This window comes from Mirounga angustirostris, unplaced genomic scaffold, assembly GCF_029215605.1.
Source record: "Mirounga angustirostris isolate CCGP_5_RB_7025 unplaced genomic scaffold, mMirAng1.0.hap1 SCAF_1, whole genome shotgun sequence".
In the NCBI taxonomy this organism is placed as follows: Eukaryota; Metazoa; Chordata; class Mammalia; order Carnivora; family Phocidae; genus Mirounga; species Mirounga angustirostris.
This window is the reverse complement of record NW_026991709.1, coordinates 69,263,767-69,286,622: the sequence shown is the minus strand read 5'-3', so window position 1 is coordinate 69,286,622 and position 22,856 is coordinate 69,263,767. Positions and strand designations below refer to the sequence as shown.

General features: G+C 37.8%; 1 protein-coding gene across 4 annotated transcripts in view; it reads left to right on the top strand.

Moving 5' to 3' along the window:
• ZNF148 (zinc finger protein 148) overlaps positions 1-22,856 on the top strand; it is a 120,237-nt gene that overhangs the window by 8,866 nt on the left and 88,515 nt on the right. Inside the window, exon 2 of one of the 4 annotated variants that reach the window (XM_054504237.2) lies at positions 3,044-3,099. The exons of 2 other annotated variants lie outside the window; for them this stretch is intronic. The gene's annotated coding sequence lies outside the window, so the exon portion shown is untranslated. Of the gene's footprint in view, positions 1-3,043; positions 3,100-5,045; positions 5,171-22,856 lie in introns of those variants that run through there. One more of the 4 variants, XM_054504240.2, reaches the window with a different exon arrangement.

The following is a 22,856-nucleotide window of genomic DNA, read 5'->3' as shown; positions in this document are numbered from 1 at the left end:
ATTATGAACATATCACAGTGTATTTGTTCATTTCACGATTGTTGGGCTGTTGGCAAGTTTCTATTTTTTGGAAGTCTAAGGACTTGACTCAGTATGCAGTGAGGAACCATTGATGAGTTTTGAGTGGGAAAATGAGATAATTTAAGAATACATATGTGGTGGCCTGTTTTTGTTATGTTGTTTTTGCAATGAAGAGAACCTAGGGACTAGGAGACAAGTCAGAAAGCTATGACAAGGGGCGCCTGTGTGGCTCAGTCGTTAAGCGTCTGCCTTCAGCTCAGGTCATGTTCCCAGGGTTGGGATCGAGCACCACATCAGGCTCCTTGCTCGGCGGGAAGCCTTCTTCTCCCTCTCCCACTCCCCCTGCTTGTGTTTCCTCTCTCACTGTGTCTCTCTCTGTCAAATAAATAAATAAAGTCTTAAAAAAAAAAAAGAAAGAAAGAAAGCTATGACAAAAGTTTGAAGTATTGAGAGCCTAAGTTGCAGTGGTGGTAGTGGGAATAAAAGAAATGAGATACATAGAAGAAAGAATTGAGGGATTTGATGGCAAATGACTTTTGGAAAACTGGAGAAAAAGAAAAGGGAAACTCTGGGGGCTTTTCTTGGGTAACTTGAGAATGGTAGTGCCATTAATAAAAATTACTGGATCAGTTAGCAGAACTGTTTTGCTGGGGAAGAATAATTACTTTGGTTTTAAGACACATGACCAGTGTGTGGGACACCAATGGAAGTAGGCAAAGGGGAATTATTTAGCTAGATTTAGAAATACTGGATTCAGCTGAGGAAGGAGGTCTAATAGAGATTTGGGAATATGTACCTAGAGTTGATAATTGAAGCTACTAATTCTGGATTTGGTAGGGTGGTAATGGCAATGAAATTATTTGGACTGATAATTGAGGTATTAATTGAAGCAATAATTGAAGGATATAGGTAAAAAGAAATCATTATAGATTCTAGTTCCTAAGGAATAAATTAGATTGTAGCAGAGGGGGATGGTTTAAAGATTATTTTTGGGAGCTGAGGGTAGATATCCATATGAGGAATGAAAATGTAGAAGCAATGTTAAGGGATGAAATACCAAAGGGGAGAGAATTAGAGAAAGACAGAAATTGGGAAAATACCCATTATTTGGGCTAGGAAGAGGACCAGTACTTATTGGAGATAGAAGCAGCAACTAGAGAGACCACAGTAGAATCCTGTGGTACAGTGACATAAACCAAAAGAGGTAGTTCAGGTGTCATTACCAAAGAGGGGATAAGGATTGAGGTGGTGGGTCATATGATTTGGTACATAAAATTGTTTTTTGGTCTTCAGGAGAGCAGATCAGAGACCACAGTGCATGGGGGTAAAGGACTGAGTGGATTGGGAGAATATGGAAACATTGAATGTAGGAATTGTATTAAGTTTATTTTAAGAAGGAGGAACAGCTCTTTTTCCAAAACTGGAGGCAAGAAGTAACAGATGGATGAAGATACAGCCTTTTAGAAGCTGTAAAGAGGATTTGATTACAGGTGGAGAAGGTGTGATTTGAAGAAATTTTATGGAAGAGATTGAGGTTTTGATGGGATTAAAGATTTAAATCTGAAAATGACTTGGATTAGTCAATGAGATAGAGAATTGTATTTAGAATAAATCAGTTGTGGAAGACTTCATAGCTTTCTGGTGGTACTTAACACCCAGTGTGTGGGTGTGAAGAAAACAGATGGTGAAGATTGTCATTAGGGAGGTGCATGGTGAATATAATGGGAGGTCATGATATTCTGGAGAGGGCAATATTAAATGGCTGATGGACTGATTTAAATTGCATGGGGAAACTAGGGAAGCCAAAAGGAGGTAAAGAGCAGGTGTAGAACTATAAAGTAGTTGTTAAAAAAAAAAAAAAAAAAAGAGGTCTCTGAAGTTATAATCCTAGTGGTACAGCACTCTAATTGATGACCTATTTTCATTATATATGTGTGGGTGGCTGAAGTGCAGCTGAAGGTTTTAGGAGCTGAGAAAGGTCAGGGTGTAGAAAGTACTTCAACATCCTTGTTGAAGTTACTGAGAATAATGGCTGAATGTGGTACAAAGTAGAATTGAAGTCTTTGGGAAGGAAGGGGGGCGGTATTCTGGAACTTGGTAGATGTTGCAGATGGAATGGTTTAGTGAGTAATGTAGACTGCAAAGAGATTTTTTAGTAATAGGAGTGGCCCTTGGAGCAAGAAGCAGTTGGTCCTTTTAGCAAGCTGAAGGAGTAGGAGAATGGATAGCTAAGTCATGAGAGAAATAGGTTGTCCAGGAAAAGCCAAGCTTGAGATACCATGAAGGGGGGGTAGTCACAACAATCCAGGCAGGAGATGATAGTATCTGACTTATGGTGTGGGGATGGAGATAAACAGATTTGTTGCATTTACCCGTTTTTTAAATTCTTTATAAATTATACTTGCAAAATCCTAGCCATTCATATGCAAGGGAAAAAAAAGATAAGGTGGGGGAGGTATATATTAATATGAAAGGCAAAAGACATAGGGTAGTTTGTTGACAGTAGAACATGAATAAGCTGATAGAAGCTAGTAAAAGGGTAGAACAGAAATGAATGAGGAGGTTGGGGTTGACCTGAATAGGAATAAAGGTAAGAAGAAGAGGAGAGTTAAGTAACTTGTAGCAGAGAAAATATGGGGAAAACATAATGCTGTTTAGGAAATACCTAATGCCAGGAGCCTATTCCTTGTCTGCGCATAAGGACAGTCCTTGCCACCCATGATGTTATAAAAATGGTGCAGTATGCATTAAGTATTTGAAAAAATAGCATGATGATAGAGATACTGAAATCTTTTGACCTCTACATGAGTTCCTCAAAACCACATAAGTGTGTGGTGATAATTTGTATACGTAAAGAAAAAAAAACTGTGTGATAATTTGTATACATAAAGAGGTTCAGGTAAAAAGTGGGAAGAATGGGATGGGTGGTAGGAAGGGGATGTCCTAAGGAATCTAAAATGGCCTCTGTAGTTTTTTCTTTTCTTTTTTATCTATAATGACTTTTATCTCATATATTTCTTAGTGTTCTTAGGAGGCTGGTTGCTGTGTTTTCTCATTTCACTTATTACCTATATAGAGGTAAGTCCCAGATGCACAGTTCTAAATATGCTTTCCTGTCTTGTTTGTAGTTATCATTTATTGAACATGTCTAAAGGAGCTGTATTGCCAATTCCAAAAACAAAATATAGTTAAACTATTTGTTTCATTTTGATTTTTTTTTTAAATCTCAGTGCTTGAAACCTTCATCATTTTCCATTGATGATATTTAAGATCTAGACCAGGCCCTTTATTCTTTGGCTTTGTCTTTGCTCTCAAACTTTTGCTTGTCCAGTTGTGCAGAAGTGTTCATTTTTGTCAGTCTTTGTTGTCTGTCAACTTACCCCTTGTACTATCAAAGGCTTGACTCTCAGTGCTTACCTGACTGTGGTTTTTGAGATTCTCCATCAGTGCCTTGCTGTGGTCCCGGCAGCTGACATTTTAAACCAATACTCGCCCAATGCTGTGTTCTTCAGATCCTTTGTATTTGCATTATATTCCTTACATGATTAACTCATGCTTTCACCCTCTGAAGAAAGAATACTTCCTGATCCTGTTTTTGATGTTATCCATGTAACAGCATATTTAGTGGCAGTGAGAAAAATATGACAAGACACAAAATACATATTATTGGTGTTCCACCCAAGTGCAGCTTTATTCCAGAATCTAGCCCCAGGTCATTCGTCACTTCCCCCCCCTCCCTTCTACATTTAGTCTACATTTAGTCAGTCACGAAATTTAATAATGAAGGACCTGTGGAGACCCAAAGTTTTGAAAAGCCTAAGAGGGACAAGGGAGGTCACTTTGCCCATCTCACATCTTTGCTGTAACCTGCCTGATTTGGTCTAGAGTTGTTTCCAGGACCTGCCTCTGACATAGCATGGCCTATTTGAGTGGGTTGTGTGGGTTAGATGAACCATGGATGTAAAGGAAGCTGTTGGGCATGATTGTAGTGGAAATGGTGAGAGAATGTTTTAATGGTAATTATATTAATTTAACAGATAAGTGACTTCACAAGATAGGGGTTGGATGCCTGAAAATCTTCGTTGGCATCAAGGAGTTTTCCTTTTAAATTTGAGAAGAGCCAATATCCAGGGGATTAGAATGAAATACACAAGTTGATGTTTTGTAGGGTCCTGTATATGTGTGTTTGTCAACATATGCACACCTGCATGTGTAGATATTAATGATAGACTTAATGTGTTAATTTGATTAGGTTCTATAATTAGAGTCTTTAGGGAAATGGTCTTGGTAGTCTTAAGAGTGATTCCAGTGAATTGGTAGAGAATGTTTGGAAAGGTCATTGTCAAATTACTGGGATTATGCTTGGGAAATGGATTTTTTCAGTGACTGTGGTGGCCTTTCTGGAATTGGTTCACAAAATTTGAGGGCAGTTTGAGGCCAATTTGTGTTAAGTTGGAGAGCCTTAGTTTGGAGGGAATGAGGGAACACACAAAATGCAGTTTTAGAAGGTTGTGAGTTGATTTGGTGGGAGTTGATAACAAATTATAAGTTAATTGTGGAGCGGTTTTGAATAGGTAAGTGGGAGATGTTAATGGAAGGAATTTATAAGGAAGCTTGTTTATACTAGAAAAGTAAATTTCAAGAGTAAAATTGGAGAGATGGTTTAGGGAAGATTACTTTTTGGGGGAAATACAGCTCGTAGGGTAAAAACAGGAAGGTAAGGGAAAACTAAAACGAGTAAGTTAAGGTGTGGAGAATCAGAGTAAGCGGAAGGGTTAAGGAAGAGGTTACTGAAAATTTTTTATCGTGAGGAGTGTTGTGTTGGGTACTACTTTTGATTAGTGGTTCAGTCAGGGGAGGGGGCTCAAGCGTCCCTTGGTTTGTAGGGGTGGGGATAACTCAACATAAGAGTTGCATTCTTGAGAAGCCGGGGCAGTCGCGAGCGGGGGGCCGGCTCGGACGGCCGCACGGGCGGGCTTTTGCCGGCGCGCCGCTGGGCGGTGGGCGGAGCAGCGGCGCGGGGCTGCGCGGTGGTGGGCCCAGAGCCGCCGCCGCCGCCGTCGCCGCCCCCCGCGAGCGCGGCCGAGCACAGTCGGGCGGGCGTTCGGCGCGGCGCTCCGCGCACCCGGGCCTCTCCGAGGGCGCTCCAGTAAGTGAGCAGGCCGCGCGGGCCGTGCAGTGGCGGCCGGGAGGAGGGGCTTTCCCGAGCGCCCCCAGCGGACCTCCGCACGCGGCTCGCACGGCTTCCTTTTGTTGTGTGTGTACGTGTGTGAGTGTGCGCGCGCGTGCGTGAGTGCGCCCTTGTGCAGGGAGGCGGCGGAGGAGCGCCGAGAAGCCGGGGCTTTGCCTGCTGGGGTGCCTCGGCGGGTGGCGGGGCCTCCCAACAGCCGTCTTCCGGGTCGGGGCCCGCCGCGCAGGCAGGGCCCCTGCTCCCAGCGAGATGGCAAACTTTGTGAGTGGCTTGTCGGCGGCCAACAAGTGTCTGCCTGTCAGCGGGGACTGCCGAATGTTAATTGACAACCCCCCCCTTCCCTCCTAATCCTGCTTTTTTCAAATGTTCTGTTGGACCGGGGTTTATTTACCGTCTTACGGTGTGCCGTAAGGTCAGACGGGTAATTTGGTATACTAGACAAATAGTTTTTTACTTGGTATCAAGAGCAAAAAGTGTACGCCAGGATCCGTATATTGGTTGCGCTAGTAAAACCTGCATGCTTAGTGGTAAGAACTGTCCTAAGGCCTCTCCGTAATTAGGCTATGGGGCGAACTTTTGCTCTCCAGACGTTGTGGAACACTTTTTACGGTGTCAGGAAAGAACTCCTTGTGTACTAGACTAACAGCTAGATGGAGTTAGGAAATGCAGAAGTTAAAGCCCTTCCCAAGAGCTTGAATTAAAAACAGCTTTTTTTTTTTTTTTAACATAATGATGATTGTTTAGTTTGCATATAGAGTTTTGCAAAATTGGGCATGGCGTGATTTAAAAAAAGCAATTCTTACTAATTTAAAGGGGCAGTGGTAAAGGCACCACGCAGTTTTGAAATTTCAACTATGTTAAATGTTGCTATAAATAAAATCCTATTCAGATTTTTAGATTTAATATATCTAAAAATACGTTTGCAGTTGTCCTTTGGGTGCAGGAGGAAGTCCTGGGTTTCTCGTGCTTGTTTCTGGGCAGATTTTCAGTATTGTCAGCATGATACGGGTGTAGAACCTTAACCTGAGTGAATAATTTGCTTGAGATTACCAGTCTGTTTTGCAACTGGGAATAGACTCTGGGTCTCTTATTCCCAGTCTGGTGACCTATCCAAGAATAGACTAAGGAAACTGGGTATTTTTCTGTTTGGTGGAAAATATGGCTGAGTTGAGTTTGTAGTGAGTATTAAACAGCCAAAAAGTGAATGTGTGAACGTTTAATTTTCTGTTGCAACATTTAAATGTAGTTTCTCCACATGGTCTTTGGCCTTTCTTTGAATACAAAAGGGACTTTAGGGTATTCCTCAGTATTAACTTTTCATGGCATTTGTAGCACATTTACACTAGATTAAAATAGATGCTTATTGTAATTGTGTTTTTCATGTGGGTATTCTCTGTGGCTAGAGAATAGCAGATAACTTGAGAATGTTTAGCCTTCTCACAAATGCTAGGGAGAATAGGAATTATGTTAACTTCATTAATCTCTGATATAAAAACTTTTGGCTCTTTTTATTGAAAATGCTTAAAGAGGTACAGATGGAATACCTGTGGATTTTCTCCTCAGCTTTCTGTACTGTTATTCTCACTACTATTGCTACTTAGCTACATACAACAATATTTGGTTAACATGTGTTTTGGTAGGCCTTTTAGAAAAGAGTACCTTTTCATAGTATATGATTTGCAGTTGAACTTTTTTGTTCATTTCTTAACCTTTCTTATGCCTTTCCTCCTATCACAAAAACAAAAACAGTTTCTTCCTCCTTCCCATCTCCAAAGAACCTGGACATTTTTATTTTAATACAGTAGTTCACCACCAGGGGTGATTTTGGCAATGTCTGGAGACATTTTTGGTTGCCATGCTAGGGGGTTCTGTTGGTATCTAGTGGGTAGATGCTAAACATTCTACAGTGCACATGATAACCCTACAACAAAGAATTATCCAGTGCAAAATGTCAGTAATGTTGATGTTGAGAAACCCCGACCTCATAATATTGAAAATAACATTCTCCCAAATAATTTAAATCTATAAAAGTTATTTATAATGTGATTGAAACATCTATCACATTGTTATGAAACTTTTTCCAGAGTTGTCATTAGAATGATCATGGGTCAAAAGTTATGAAGTATATTTTAGATCATCAGTACATAGGATTTTGGAGCTGCAAGATTAACAAGTTTAACTCTTCTAGTATGTAGATTAGGAAATGGAGTTTCAGAGAGATTGTGACTTACCCAAGTTCTTACAGATAATGCAGAGCTCAGGTCTCTTGTTTCTACTATAATTTACTTAATTAAAATTAATTTTAGTACTGAGGGAAACAGTATTGGTCATTTTTGCTTGGTATACAAATACATTTAAATAACTGAATTAAAAAATAATTGCATGGTGAAAATCTCAGTATTTAATGAATTATTGTTACGTTTTCAGATTCCCATGTGTTTGTTGAATTCATCAGCATGGTTTTGTAACTTGTAAATTTGCAGCATCTGCTTTTTTTTTTGTTTTAAAGATTTTATTTATTTATTTGTCAGCATGAGAGAGAGGGAGAGAGAGAGAGAGCACAAGCAGGGGGAGCAGCAGGCAGAGGGAGAAGCAGGCTCCTGCCGAGCAAGGATGCGGGGCTCGATCCCAGGACCCTGGGACCATGTCCTGAGCCGAAGGCAGATGCTAAATGACTGAGCCACCCAGGCGCCCCAGCATCTGCTTTTTAAAAAAGTGTTTGAAAATTTAAAAAGACCACATGCAGTTTTTTTTTTTTTTAAAGATTTTATTTATTTATTTGAGAGAGAGAATGAGATAGAGAGAGCATGAGAGGGGGGAGGGTCAGAGGGAGAAGCAGACTCCCTGCTGAGCAGGGAGCCTGATGCGGGACTCGATCCCAGGACTCCAGGATCATGACTTGAGCCGAAGGCAGTCGCTTAACCAACTGAGCCACCCAGGCGCCCGACCACATACAATTTTAAAACAAAACAATTCTAAGTTAATTATGATACATTAGGCAACATTGCAAATGCAGACCCAACTGGAATTGTTAAAACATCTTTGGGTGTCATGAATTGTGTGAAGATTGATCACCGTAAGGGTGAGTTATTGTGCTAATTGTAAACCTATTCTAGCAAGATCCTTTTGGTTTAATTGTAGAAAACGATATTGGAACTTTCAGGCGAAATTAATTGGGTGAAATAAAAAATGGGTATTTAAATGAAATATTTTCAAATTAAGCAGTATATTGTCAGAGGAAGAAGTATCGGTGGGGTTCTTTTTATGTTTAAAATTTTTTTCGATAGTATTTTTTTATTTACTTTTTTAAAACGATTTTATTTATTTATTTGACAGAGAGACAGCAAAAGAGGGAACACAAGCAGGGCAAGTGGGAGAGGGAGAAGCAGGCTTCCCGCTGAGCAGGGAGCCCAATGCAGGGCTCGATCCCAGGAGCCTGGGATCATGACCTGAGCCGAAGGTAGACGCTTAATGACTGAGCCACTCAGGTGCCCCAATATTACTTTTTTTAAGTGAGTAAAACAAAAGAAGACAGGATTGTATGAGCAAAGATTTCTTTAAAAACTTTTAATAAAAAAATTTATAGAAAAAAATTTAAAATCCATATTAATGAAAAGAAAAAAATCAACTGGAGAAGCTGCTGTTAATATTTTGATATATGGCCTTCTTATATTTTCATTAACTTTTTAAAGATTTTATTTATTTATTTGACAGAGAGCGCACAAGCAGGAGGAGCTGCAGGCAGAGGGAGAAGCAGACTCCCTGCCGAGCATGGAGCCCAATGCAGGGGTTCAATCCCAGGACCCTGGGATCATGACCTGAGCTGAAGGCAGACGCTTAACTGACTGAGCCACCCAGGCGCCCCTTATTAACTTTTTATTATGGAAAAAATTAAATAAAAAATTGAATGGTATTATGAATCTCCATATAACTATGATCTAGCTTCAACAATCAGCAATTAATGGCCATTCTTGTTTCATCTATACCTCTACCCTGTTTCTCTCCTTTCATATTATTTGTTTAAAAACTTTATTTTGAAATATTATAGACTCACAGGAAGTTGCAAAATTAGTACAGTCCTGTGTATCCTTTACCCAGCTTCCCCCAGTGGTGACAAATTTTATAAAGCTCTAGTAAGACATCAAAACCAGGAAATTGACATTGGTACAGTACTCTTAACTGCCAGATTTATTCACTTTGTACCATTTGTTTAACCTGAATTCGTTTGTGTGTGTGTATGGTTCTTTGTAGTTTTCTCCCATATATTAGTTCATATAACTACCACCACAGTGAAGATACAGAATTGTTCCCTCACCACAAAGAAAACCCCTCTTGCTACTCCTTTATATTTGCATCCCACCCCAAAAGCCCTCCGTCTCATCACAGTCTTATTTTCCATCTCTGTAGTTTTGTCATTTCAAGAATGATATATTAATACATACTTCGTTGAATCAAAACTCATGTGTTGAAGGACTTTGAGTGTATTCACCATTTTGCTATTAAGAAATAAAGTGATTATGAACATTCACGTACAGGATTTTGTATACAGTTATGTACAGAGATAAATGCCCAAGAGTGAGCTTTTTAGGTTGTATGGCAAGGGCAAGTTTAGTTTTATAAGAGCACTCCAAACTTTTTCCAGAGTGGCTGTTCCATATTACATTCTCATCAGCCGTGTGTGAGAGAGCTACTTGTTCTGCATGTTCACCAACATTTGTTGTTACTATTTTGTGTTTTAGCTATTCTAATAGCTATACAGTGATACCTTATTGTAGCTTTAATTTGCATTTCCCTAATGGCTAATGATATTGAACACCTTCATATGTACTTTCTTGCTGTCTGTTCATGCCTTTTTCTCATTTTCTAATCAGAATATATGTATTTACTGTTACGTTTTTGAGAGTTCTTTATATATTCTAGATATAAGACTTTGTCAGATACATGGTTTGCAAACATTTTCTCAGTGTGTAGCTTATCTTTTCATCTTCTTCACAAGTTCCTTCACAGGGGAAATGTTTTTAATTTTGATGAAGTCTGGTTTCTTTTTTCTTTTCTTTTTTTTTTTTTAAGATTTTATTTATTTGACAGAGAGTGGGTGCACACGTGCATGCACAAGCAGGGGGAGCCGCAGACAGAGGGAGAAGCAGGCTCCCCGCTGAGCAAGGAGCCCGGAGCCCGATGTGGGGCTCGATCCCAGGACCCTGGGACCATGACCTGAGCCGAAGGCAGATGCTTAACCAACTGTGATCCACCCAGGCATCCCGAAGTCTGGTTTCTTTTATGGATCATGTTTTTGGTTCCAAGCCTAGGAACCCTTTTCTTTAGGTCCTGAAGGATGTCTCCTGTGTTTTCGTCTAAAGTTCTGTAATTTTATGTTTACATTAAATTCATGATCCATTTTGAGTTGTTATATAAAGTTGTGAGGTTTAGGTCAGACTTTTTTTGCCTTTGGATGCCCATTTGTTCTAGCACTGTTTGTTGAAAAGACTACCTTTCTTCCATGGAATTATATTATCTGTTGGGCATATTTATGTTGGTCTAGTTTTGGGTTCTCTCTTGCATTGATCTATGTGTCTGTCCCTCTGTCAGTACCACACTGTCTTGATTAATGTAACTGTAGGTTTTTAGTATATTCTTTAGGGTTTTATGTATGTAAGATGTCATCTGTAAATAGAGGTGCAGTTTATTGCTTCCTTTCCATTGTAAATGCTTTTTATTTAATTTTCTTGCCTAATTTTCCTTGTTAGAATGTCTAGTACAGTGTTGAATCAAAGAAGCGAGAGTAGGGGCACCTGGGTGGCTCAGTCAGTTAAGCGTCTTCCTTCGCTCAGGTCATGATCCCAGGGTCCTGGGATTGAGTCCCACTGGGCTCCTTGCTCAGCGGGGAGCCTGCTTCTCAGTCTGCCTGTTCTGCTTGCTGCAGCCCCTGCAGCCTCTCTCTCTCTCTGTTAAATAAATAAAATCTTAAAAAAACAAACAAACAAGAGTGGACAGCTTTGTCTTGTTTCTGGTTGTAGGGGGAAAGCATTCAGTATTTCACCATTAAGTATAATGTTCGATTTTTTTGTAGATGGCCTTCATCAGGTTGAGGAAATTTTCTTCTATTCCTAATGTTTTGGGAGTTTTTATTGCTAAGGGGTTGGATTTTGTCACATGTTTTTCTTCCTCTGTTGAGGTGATCTACAAAAAGAATAAAGATTTTTGTCCTCTACTCTGTTGATAGGGTGTATTATTTATATTACTTGATTTTCAGATGTTAATCCAATTTTGCATTTCTTTCTTTCTTTTTTTTTTAAAGAGAGTGAAAAAGTGTGAAAAAATGCATGTGTGCACAGTGGGAAGGCCAGAGTGAGGGAGAGAGAGACTCTTAAGCAGGCTCTGCACCCAGCGTGGGGCCGATCCCAGTTCCATGACCCGAGATCATGACCTGAGCTGAAACCAAGAGTTGGAGGTTCAACTGACTGAATCGCCCAAGTGGTCCAGTGATAACCTTTTAAAATCCTTATCTTGGTGATTTGTGTCTTCTCTGTTTCTATTAGTTAGTCATATTAGAGACTTAAAAATTTTGCTTCATTGATTTTCTCCATTTTCCTGTTTCAATTGCATTCATTTCTGTTCCTTATTATTTCCTTCCTACTGCTTGCTTTGGGTTTATGTTTTTCTTTTTTCTTTTTTTATGTGTCTTGTGATAGGTAATTAGGTTATTGATTTGAGATCTTTCTTCATTTCTAATGTAAGCATTTAGTGCTATAAATTTCCTTCTAACTACTGCTTTAGCTGCATCTCACAAATTTTGACATGTGTTTTTATTTTCATTCATTTTTATGTATCTGTATGTTAATTTTTTCTTTGAGATTTCCTCTTTGACCCATGGACTTTTTAGAAGTGTTTCTCCCCCCCACCACCCCCCATTGTGTTACAAGGTTTTCCTGTTGTCATTCTGTTACTGTTTTCTAGTTTAGGTCCATTATGGTCACAGAATGCACTCTGAATTATTTTAATTCTTTTAAATTTGTTGAGGTCTGTTTTGTGGCTCAGGATATGGTCTTGGTAAAAGTTCCATGGGTATTCTGCTGTCATTGGGTGGAGTATTTTATATATAGTTGACACTTGAACCATGTTTGAATCGCGCTTGTCCACTTATATGTGGATTTTTTTACAGTACAGTACTGTAAATGTGTTTTCCTTATGATCTTCTCTAACATTTTCTTTTATCTAATTTTATGTAAAAATGCAGTATATAATACTCGTAATATATAAAATGTGTGTTGATGGATTGTTTATATTATCGGTAAGGCTTCTGGTCAACAAGTAGGCTTTAGTAGTGAAGATTTGGGGGCGTCAAGTTATACATGGAGTTTTGACTGTATGAGGGGGTTGTTCAGGGATCAACTGTGATATCAGTTAGATTCTGTTGGTTGATTGTGTTATTAATATAGCCACTGTGCTTTTCTAAAAGATATTGTTATAGCTTTTTCATTCCTTTATTTTCAACATATGTTATCATATTTCTTGTTTGCAACATACAGTTGGGTCATTTAAAAAAATCTGCTCTGCCAGTCTGTCTTTTGATTATTTAGGCTATCTGCATATAAGGTAATTATTGATATGTCACCATTCATGTCTGCTGTTGTGTTTTTTTGGCTTGTTTTCTCTGGTTTTTGGATTTTACTTCTCTTTTGCCTTCCTGCAGATTACTGGAACAGTCTTTAGGATCCCATCTTTTGTAATGTGCAGAAGATCTATTTATAATGTTTTTGAGTCTGTCTTGGTGTAGTTTTTGCAGTGGTTGTTGTAGTTATTTTACAATATGCATATGTGATTTATAATAGTCTGTTGGTACCAATATTTTACAACTTCACCTGAAGTGTGTAAACTTCACTTCTATTTTACCCTTTACCTTCTCAACTTTTATTTAAAAAAAATTTTTTTTTAAGATTTTATTTCTTTATTTGACAGAGGGGTGGGGGCAGAGCGGGGAGAAGCAGGCTCCTCACTGAGCAGGGAGCCCAACATGGGGCTTGATCCCAGGACCCCAGGAACATGACCTGAGCTGAAGGTGGATGCTTAACCGGCTGAGCCACCTACCACCTATGCGCCCCACCTTCTCAACTTTTAAACATAATTGTCTTGGGTGTGAAATGGTGTTGCCATTTTTATTTCAGTCATCAAATATGATTTATAAAACTAATGATGGAAAAGATAATCTGTTGTGTATACCTATATTTCTTTTTTTCCTGTTGTTTGGAACGTTTTTGTCAGCCAGTCTTTATAAGTATGGCTGTTGGTGACACAATCTTTTAGTTTTTCTTCTTTTGGGAATGCTTTTTAAAAATGGCCCCTTTGTTCCTTCTGTGGTCTGAATGTATTTCCCTAAAATTCATATGCTGAAATCCTATTGGGAGTTGGGTCCTTTGGGAGGTGATGAGGTCATGAGGGAGGAGCCCTCATGAATGAATTGGTGCTGTTATAAAAGAAGCCAGAGAGGAGCTCCCTTGCCCTTTTATGTCCTGTGAGGATACAAAGAGAAGTCTGTTACCTGGAAGAGAGCCCTCACCCAATCATACCGACATCCTGATTTTGGACTTTTAGCCTCCAGAACTGTGAGAAATAAATTTCTTTTGAGTATAAGCCACCCATTCTGTAGTATATGTTTTAGCAGTTTAAATGGATTGTTAAATGGATGTTTAATAATTCCTGAAGAATAGTTTCACTGGATATAGAATTCTTGGTTCGCAGTTCTTTATTTTTCTAGTATTCAAAAAATACTGTTGCCACTTTTCTTGGCCTCTCTGATTTCAGATGAGAGATCTGGTGTCATTTGAATTGTTGTTCCATTATAAGTAGTATGTTGTTTCTGTGTGCTGCCTTCCCAGTTTTTTGTTTTTAATTTTGAACATTTAATTGTGCTGTATCTTGGTGTAAATTTCATCGTGTTTATCCTGTCTTGGGTTTGCTCAGTTTTTTGGATCTGTAAGTTTGTATTTGCCACATTTGATCAGTTTTAAGCCATCATTTCTTCAAATACTCTTTCAGCACCTCTCCTTTCTTTCTGCAACTCCAGTGATACGAGTGTTGGACCTTTTGTTATCGGCCTATTGTTGCCCAGGACGTAATTTTTTTTCTGTTGTTCACATAGGGTGAGTTCTGTTTTTCTGTCCTCAAGTTCAATGATTCTCTTTCCTATCATCTCTATGTTTGTATTGCGTTTATCCAGTGAGTTCAAATTTTTCTGTTGTTGTATTTTTTTAGCTCTATAATTTTCTTTTGCTTCTTTTTTTAATATAAATTCTGTGTCTTTGCTGAGATTTTCCATTTTCTCACTTGTTTTGGGAAAATTTATAATTGATTGCTGAAACATTTTTATTATGGTTTTTAAAAATCCTTGTCAAATAATTCCAATGTCTGATTTCATCTCTGCATTGGCCTTAGTTGATGATCTTTCTCGCTCAATTTGTGACTTCTTGAGTCTTTTCTTTTTTATCTGTTAGGAGGCTCTGGGCCCCCTATTGATATTTTTATTTTAGCAGACAGACCCTATTTAGGTTTAGCGTACAGATTTTGGCTCACTTTTGTAGGCTGTGTTTCCATTGGTAGTTTAATTTTCAGAGCCTTTGTGGTCACCTTAATTTATCTGATGCTGCTGCTGGGCTCCCATTAAGTCCTTGCTGGTGCTGTCTGAGGGAGCAAAAGGGTTTTCCCCATGCTGGGCTTCTGGGTATCTCTAGATGGGAGGAGGGCATTGTGGTAGGATCCTCCTGCTGTTCATCCCATGCCTCCCCATTCTTCCCTGTCCCCCTGTCTTTGGATGAGGGAGGAGAGGCCTGGCCCAAACTGAGCTGCTTGCTCTGGTTGGATTCCTCAGCTTTGCCTACTTGTCTCTGTATCTCTAGGTGGAAAACAGTCTCAGGCCAGATGGGTAAGGAAAAATTTCTTCCCCTGTCTTTGTTGTTGGCTGGGCTTCCAGTTGGATTTCCCCCTTATACTGTAGAGGGACTCCACTTTAATTTGGGGGGAAGAATGTGACTGTCTGGTCTGCCTTCTGTTGCTAAGTTGGTGGTCGGGAAATGGCAGTCTGGGTTGCTTTTTTCTTTTGGGTGTGGGGACTAAAAGCACCCTGCTGCTCTTTTGTTTCTTGTCTTTTGGGCCCAAAGTGGGTCACTGCCTTCTTACCATTTTCAGAGTTTTCCTCTGGTTGTCTCTTATATTATTTCCATGGTTTATAATTGTACTTAGTGAGGAGGAGCAGGGGAAAACAGATCTGCGCCATCTTGACTAGACAGGGAGTTTAAGTTCCTTAATTTTTGTGAACCTGCATGATCTCCAGTCAGGTTATATCAACTTTGAAAATAATGGTATATGGATATGTGTTTTGTGAAGTTTTAAGCACTATATAAATGCTTGCTTCGGTTATAAATCAGAGTATCAGACACCTAAGTTTTGGGGAAGTCTGTCCTAACCAGTTTAAGAGGGTGCCAGGGAATAGATACATGCTATTTTACTGGGCATCTGTCACATAAACAGAATTTTGTTATGTAGTTAATTAAAATGAGGTTATAAATTCTGAGTATTTTCTTCAGAGATGTGTTTGTTTAATAAATTATTTGCACTGAAGATGTTTAAGTACATTATAGTATTTTAATATTAATATTTTTCAAAACAGTACTGAAAGTTTTGCATTATGCAGCCAATTTAAACTGTTTCTAATTCATAGATTGAAAAGAGCAGATAAAATGTCTTGTCCTGCCTTTATAGTTCCTAGTTTTTTAATTGAGAATAAATTGGCCCAAATAAGAAAACGCCCATTCTACATTAGTGAAAGCTTGTGTTTCTAAATGATGAGTTCACTTGCTAATTTGACTTTTCCTGTTTAGAAAAAAAGTCTCACAAACATACTTCATGAATTGTTCAAACTTAATATAGTTACTGCAATTATGTTCACTAGGCTCCTTTGCAGACACTTTTTGAGGTATTCTCTGAATGACACTGATGGCAAATCTCAGTTTCCTAATCAGATTAAAAACCATTTGTTTTATGTGTGGGCATACCTCTACATTGTGCTGGTGTCTAGTTTAACTCTGGGCATGCATTCTAAACAGAAGAGATAAGAATGATTGTGGTATTGAATAAGATGAAAATTGTCAAAAGATGAACTGGCTTTTTGTGGACCATTTGTATGTTTTTAAATGAGAGTTGTTAATGATATTTCATATGAGAAGTAATAATTCCAGTTTCTTCTTATCTTTGACCTTTAATAATATTTTAACATTATGTTTTTGTTCACAAAGAATTGACACTTTAAAAAATCAATGTAAATAAACTAATTTTTAAGTGGGTATTATAATTTTTTAGGGTTTCCTTAGTTATTAGAGTGGGATAATTTTTGTGTTAAATTAGGTGAATTTAATTTTCTCTATTTACATGGTAACTATCATAGATAACATTTTAATTTAAAATTTTATGTTCATTGATATTATACTTCAAATATTATATATGTACATATATATATAATTTTTTTGACTCCCAGGACATTGTTAAGAGTAGCGTTAAATATATTTTTAACTTGGGAAGGACTTGCATACTTAACCCCTTGAACCTCAGAGATAAACAATAATACCTGCCTAGGTAATTATAGGGGGTCAGGTGAAATGTGACAAGTGAAAGCAGGTTGTATACCACAAAGTACTTTATCAGAGTATGCTTGTATATCATCTTTGAGGAGATTATTTGAAAATTTGCACGATCTTGATCATCATAGTATAAAATATTAATTTACAAATTAATGTGTATTCAGTAAAAATTTATGTACAAGTAAAAGTAAAGCAGCTTTCCCTTGAGTTTATTGGCTTACTGATCTTTTCTAAGAGAGAGAGTGCATGTGCACATGCGCGGGTGGCGGAGGGGCAAAGGTGGGGGGAGAGAATCCCAAGTGGGCTCCACGCCCAGCATGGAACCTGACACAGCGCTGGATCTCAGGATCCTGAGATCACCACCCTGAGATCACGACCAGAGCCAAAACCAAAGTTGGATGCTTAACCGACCAAGAGTGGCTTACCAATTTTAGAAATGAATTTCTGTTAGTAAATTTGGGGAAGGATTACATAGTTGCTTGATAGTTTGTCATAGTTTTTGGGAGGTGTCTCTCCTCAACAGGTAATTTAGGTTGAAAGGTTCAATATCTTTAGCAGTTTAGAGTCTAAGGAGTTTATAAAAATGCTTGTGGTGGGGCGCCTGGGTGGCTCAGTTGGTTAAGCGACTGCCTTTGGCTCAGGTCATGATCCTGGAGTTCCTGGATCAAGTCCCGCATCGGGCTCCCTGCTCAGTGGGGAGTCTGCTTCTCCCTCTGACCCTCCCCCCTCTCATTTACTCCCTCTCTCTCATTCTCTCTCTCTCAAATAAAAATAAATAAAATCTTTAAAAAAAAAATGCTTGTGGTGGACAGTTGGTTTCTTGTTCGACAAACGTTTGTTGTTTAGGTGATTTGAAAAGGTCAAGGGCAGGTGAAAATTTTCAGTTCGTGGTTTTATTTCACTCACTTTGGTCAGTTTTCTTTTAAGAATTTGATTACTCCTTCGTAGGATTTTCATTTTCAACTAAGTGGATTAGCTACATTAATTGCAAAGTTTATAAGATTTTGGCCTGATGTTTGTTGAGAGTAGAAATGGAAAATAGTTCTAGAAAGACCTGGGCAGAGTAATTTCTGGGGTGGTTGGTTTGAATTTGTTGGGCTGTCATTCCTGCTTGGGAAAGATCTGGTCATGAAAAATATACTGTTAGACCGTCATTCACATAGAGTTCTAACGACTTTAATTTTTAATACAGCTCGTGTAAATTAAAGAACACCTATGTCTGTGCTTTGTTACTGTGTAGAAATTCTAACCATATTCATAGAAATCTTTTGCCTGGAACAAGTCCCCCCCACCCCAGACATTTAGAAAGCATCATTAACTTACAAAAGTAAAAACTAATGTAATACTAGAACTTGACTAACCTTAAAATGTGATCTAGTTAAAAGATACTAAAGGACTTTAAAAGATGCTAAAGTATTTTTTGTTTCAGATTCTTAAACCATATGTACTATTATATATTTTATTGCTTTGTGCTTTTCTTGATTACATTTAAAGGGCAAGAGGTAGTAGCCTTTTTTGGTAGTGCTTATGGAAGCATCAGTAGTTGAAATTTTGTAAGCATACACATTAGTGAAACTAAAAATGAGGTTTTAAAAGAGATAATTAACCAAGAATTATTGTTTTTCTCAATTAGCTTTCCTAGAATGGTTGTATTTGGAAGTAACATTAAGGTGCATGATATAATGTAATACTTATAAAACAGCTAAGTTTTGATTAGATTTTCTTATATTTTTATTGTCTTAGAAATTCATATTGACAATTTTTGTGGGGGTTTCTTATCTGGATTTTGATCATTAATTCATAAAACCTCATCTTTTGCAATCTTCTCTAGGCAAAGATGACAGTTGAAACAATTTGGTAGGCTGAAATACACCAAGCAAACAACATACAGATATACTTTGAAAATACTTGAGGTAGAAGTTGCCTAGGTTTGTAGAACTAAACATGGAGCATGTGAAATATTTGAAAAAAATTAGTTTCTTCTGATCTGCTGTAAAGTGCATGCAGCTTTTGTAGCTTTTCTAACAGTACTTCTGAAATTCGCTATTAGAACTCAACAAAGACTAGAAATTAGATAGGATTAAACGGTTTTTTACATTGCTAAGAATTATTTTTTCTATTTGATACAATGTTTCATAAATCTTATAGTAAATTCATCAGTAGGTTGAATCTCTTTATTGTTAAGGCCTTCAAGCCTTTTTAGGGAAATTTCCCAAGCTGAAGGGTAATGTTGCCAAAAACCTCACTAGGCTGGTTTGATATCAGGTTCTGCTGTTTCATTAGGTAAATGTGACTTTTCTAGATGCTTTAGTTTTGTTATCTGTGATTCTGTAATTGAGATAGTGTGTGGTGGTTAAGCTTCTGGAGTTTGATTTCTCTGTTAAAGATAAGCTTTATATAATCATTTAAAAAATACTAAATATCTACAATGGGCAAGGCACTGTTTTAGGCACTTAAGATACATCATTGAACAAAACAAAATTTCTGCCCTTGTGGAGTTTATAGTTGGGAGTTAGAAAAACCTTAAACATCATAAACAAATAGATTACATAGTATGTTGAGAGGTGGTCCTACTATGCAAAATGTGTAACAGATTAAAGGGGGATTGGGTGAGTGTATGTATTTTAAATTGCATGGCAGGAAAAAAGCCTTTTAAATAAGATGATGATTGAGCGAAGACTTGAAGTAGGTAAAGGATTTACTTAGGATTATCTTTGGGAGGAAGTGTACCAGGCCTAGAACAGCCCGTACAATAGGCCTGAAGGCAGTAGCATGCTGGAAGATCTAGGGAGATAAGGAGGTCTGGCTAGTGAGGCTTATGTGGAGTGAGCAATGGGGAGAGTATAGAAGATGAGGTCTGAATGGTGGTGGTGGTGGTGGTGGTGAGGAGAGCATAGCACAACAGATTGTGGAGGGCCTCGCAGACCATTATAGGGACTTTGGTTCTGCCACTTACTAGTTTTATAACCTTTGGTAAGTTATTTAACCCTTCAGTTTTCTCTCATAAAATGTGAGTAATAATAGTACCAATCTCATATGTTTGTTGTTTGGATTAAGTGAGTTAATAACTGCAAAGTCCTAGGAACACTACTGAGCAAAGTCTGAACCATATATTCATTGCATTTTTAAATGTGGAATCAACATTAAAAGATTACTTCTTTTTCATTTAGTAGCAAAGGAAGAATTGATTGCTCTCTGCTTTTTTAAACAGATTTTTAATATTTTACTTATTTACTTATTTAGAGAGCATGAGTGGTGGGAGGGGCAGAGTGAGATGAAGAGAGAGAGATCCAAGCAGACTCTGCTGAGTGTGGAGACCAATACTGGGCTTGATCCACCACCCTGAGATTACGACCTGAACCGAAATCAAGAATTGAATGCTTAACTGTTGCCTGAGCTACCCAGCAGCCTGTGATTCCTCTCTGCTTTGACTTTTTTCTATAATAAATTGCTTCAACTTCAGTTATAGCCCTTATCACATTATGTTATTATTACAAACATTATTTGTTATGTGTGTACTTACCATCTTTGCTAAATTATGAACTCCTGTGGGCAGAGGCCATGATGTTTTATGCATGTCTTAGGAATCTTAGGTAGCATGTCGTACATGCATATCAGGTGATCAGAGTGTTGACTTAGTTAATAACAAAAATGTTGGCTTAATGAATCAACCCACCTGCTGGGGTGTGTGTGTGTGTGTGTGTGTGTATGTGTATGAATTTTGCCAGTCTTTCAAAACTGAATAATGGAAGGACAATAGCAAATGGTCCCTGCAAAATATTTCATTTATTTTCTTTCTGTGCCATAGTTATTAAAATTGGTAATGGTAGAAAATCACAGTTATTAAATAAGTGTGAGGTAAATTAGAAGTCCATATTTACAGTGTAGTATGGATCTATTAACATCTGTCTTTGATGAAAGATAAGTATCTTTATTGACAGCAAAGCATAATACTCCTGCCTTAAAACATATTTTTAGTTTTAATTTCACTGTTTATATCTGCACAAGTGGTATAATGAGGGAATATTTAGCCAGCAAAATCTTAAGTCAGAGGAATTGCTAAGAAGGAATATTCACTAACTCCTGATGTGAGGGAGTGAAGCAGGGAAAAAGGAAAATCATAACTGACCTTTGGGTGGTTGTCCAAGTAACTTTATACCTCTCTTTTTGTACTTACAGGGTCTTAGTTTCCAGCTTGGTAGGTTCTTTTCTTCTCATTGTTGGGGGAGAGGAGTGGGAGAGAAGGAGGAAGGATAGAGACTTGGAAGGAGAAGTGAATTGGTAGATGATGCTAAATGAATTTAGGGTTCCAGAGACAGAGACTTTGTGGCAGGTGAGTTAGAGGGAATTGTGTTTCCATGGTAGAGGAAAGGTGGTGATGGGAATGATATTCCGAAATTTCTGTTTACAGATTTAGACCTTGAGGTTATATTATTTTAAGCATGCGGGGGTGTGTGTGTGGGGGGGGGGGTCATGTTTCCTTTTCCTTCTTGCTTTACTGTTTTTTTTTGTTTCATTCTCCTTTAACATGTCTAGTTAATGTTCTTTGATGTATGAGAGCCTTAATTTAGGGCTTTCAATAAGAAGTGATGCAAGAAGATGAGTAGGCTTTTTGTGAAAATGTTTTCAACAGAATATTAACATTTCGAAAATATTTGTCCAGGGCGCCTGGGTGGCTCAGTTGGTTAAGCGACTGCCTTCGGCTCAGGTCATGATCCTGGAGTCCCGGGATCGAGTCTCCCTCTGACCCTCCTCCCTCTCATGCTCTCTGTCTCTCATTCTCTCTGTCTCAAATAAATAAATAAAATCTTAAAAAAGAAAATATTTGTCCAGTCTGTAGATTTTATCATATTCTGTGATGACATATGTAATAATGTCTTGATTGTGAAGTAAATATACCCAATCAACTTTGTAAGACTCCTAAAATATATAATTTGAAGACATTTTTATTTCCTGTGTATAGACTTTGCTGTGCTTTTTCTGTTCAACTTTACAATATAGCTTTAGAAATTCTAAAAGTTGAACATAGTGAATGAAGAACATAGATTAGTGAATAGCAGTATAGTGCAAATACAGTGTTGCTCTACTTGTTTTTAATAATGTCTACCACAATAGTATAGTTTTATGACAAATACATATTCAAAAATTGTTTTACGTAATTGAGAAGGTGGCATATATGCTCTTCTGAATTCTTGGAAACAAAACTTTGAGGCAGGCAATTAAGAGCTTAGTAGACATAAAATTTTTAAAATAGAGTTTTTAGTTTGTAACTATTTTAGCAACAAAACTGACTGGCTGAGGGACTAGAAAATGCTGTAGTGTTTGTGATCCCTAGATAAAATTATGTAAATACAACTTTGAATTAATATATTGGTTATTTTCTAAAGATTTAAAGTTATTTAATTGTTTTGCTTTTCATTTATAGCTTTTATTGATTTGCATATTTATTGAGCCCTAAAAATGTGTTAGGGCTGCTATATAAATGCTTTATTATTTCTGAATAGAAAATTATATTTGGCTTATTCTTTGTTTCTAATAAAATTTCAGCTTTCAGTCTTCATTACCTCCATTTCATATGGCAGAAAAAAATACTACAGTTACATAAAAGAAATTGTATGTGTCCAATATCGATGCAATATCAGTGCAGGATATTAACTTTCTATATTAGTCTCTGTTAAAAGGTTTATTACAGCATAACATTTAAAAATATATATAGTCTGTTCTAGTATTTATTTATTTATTTTTTAAAGATTTTATTTATTTATTTGAGACAGAGAGAATGAGAGAGAGAGAGAGAGCACATGAGAGGGGGGAGGGTCAGAGGGAGAAGCAGGCTCCCTGCCGAGCAGAGAGCCCGATGCGGGACTCGATCCAGGGACTCCAGGATCATGACCTGAGCCGAAGGCAGTCGCTTAACCAACTGAGCCACCCAGGTGCCCTAGTCTGTTCTAGTATTATTAAATACCTTTGCCTTGAAATTTTTAAATGCTTAATGTTTTTATGTTTTTAAAAAC